The sequence below is a fragment of the Penaeus monodon genome, chromosome 30 (genome assembly GCF_015228065.2).
Source record: "Penaeus monodon isolate SGIC_2016 chromosome 30, NSTDA_Pmon_1, whole genome shotgun sequence".
Lineage (NCBI taxonomy): Eukaryota > Metazoa > Arthropoda > Malacostraca > Decapoda > Penaeidae > Penaeus > Penaeus monodon.
In genome coordinates, this window is record NC_051415.1 from 7,117,709 (window position 1) to 7,119,421 (window position 1,713).

The following is a 1,713-nucleotide window of genomic DNA, read 5'->3' on the forward strand; positions in this document are numbered from 1 at the left end:
CATCCATACTTTCATAAAGTCTAAACACTGGCAGATGAATGTTCTTTCAATCTGAGCAATTCATTCCCCTCCTGTAGGTAATGCGGTTGCACTTGCTACAACCTGAATTCACTTACTGTATATAATTTATATCTTACTAATTGTCTGCCGTAAGCAAGGAATTCCCCTTACAGGTTTGGCCATTTTCTCTGAACAAAAGGAAAGGCTTTTTCGTTTTCTTTGATTCTATCCAGTAACTATGCCGACTGTATGCGTGGGTAATAGCACTATTTGCAAATAACATGGTCACAATCCCTTGCTCAAATTCGCTTAGATTACCAATAACCATTATGTTTTAGAATGGTGAAATTTGCCAACTACAGTGAAGTAACCATATGAGTGCCTAATCTCTCACCCCTATCAGTGATAAGAAAACTGTAGTTAGGGTAGGTCATGTGTGCCGTAGGTTGGCATTTTTAAAGCCAACTTAACACACACGATTTAACCGAAAACTGCGCAGAACAACCAAACGTGACCGTAATTGGGTTATTTTTGCATTGATTTTGTACCTTTCCCCCTTCCTCTCCTCTCCTCATTTACCGTAAGATAGACCCGTTTGTGGAATATGTTGAGGAAAGGGCGATGGAAGTTTTAAGTCGCACTAAATTATTTCTTTTTGTAGGAGCGCTGGTCGAAATTCCTGTCTGTTTGAATGGAAGATGGTATAGTCTGTTCACTTAACTCTGATAACTGGAGCCTAAAAGCGTTTGAAACAAGGCTGCTCATTAGTCAGTGGAACTCTGAGGATCGCCGTAAATTTAGTCATTATTTTTACTGATATATATTTGTTTACGTATAGCCCTGAACCTAAATGTTTACAGTTTAGATATAGAATCATTTCCATAACCAAGTAAATACAAATTCCTGCAAAGAATGTAAAGATTTTAAGAAAAACCAAAAACAGATGCGTGACATGCAGGTGTTCGCAATCAACAAAATTACTATGATCTAAAAATGCATCGTGTCATTGTACAAACTCGGTCTGTAAATATTTTATAACTGACAATTTTCTTTATTCTGCACAAAATGCGTATTTGTCCTTTGTATCTTTATGTTTATCAGTTATTCGCTTTACACATTGTAGAGTAAATAAATGGCGTACGTGACATTTCTTCTGTTTACATCTACAAACTGTGCATATGCATTTTCGGGTATTTTTCAGATCAATACGGTTTTCATTGGTTTTCATATTTTGGAATAGACACTATGGAGTAAATAGTATTCCTAAAATGTTATATCAGCTCATATTTCGTTTCGTTTACGACTCAGAAAATTATTGTGGGATGTTGTATAGCTTATTATGTACAAGGATAGTTACTTGTGCGATAGCGTGAATGGGGAGGTGAGAGAGATAAGTGCGCAGGCAGAGGAGTTACCGGCCTGATATTGGTGGGCCTGAATAAATCAACCTGAAACTGGTATGCTGTATCTCACTTAGAACTAAAGGCTGGGAACTGGAACTCTGATCTAGAGAAGTGCCAGGCCTCCCAATCTTGAAGAAGAAACAGCTTACACAAAAAAGCCTCAATCGGCAAACGGCCAGCCGTTCCGTCTGGTAACCGAAGTGACTCCCATTCCACATGCGACTCCAGCAATCACAGCCAAACTTTGTGTTCACCCAGCTGTCAGACCTGAGCGAATAGACTATAGTGGTGTAACTGATTATGTGACGTG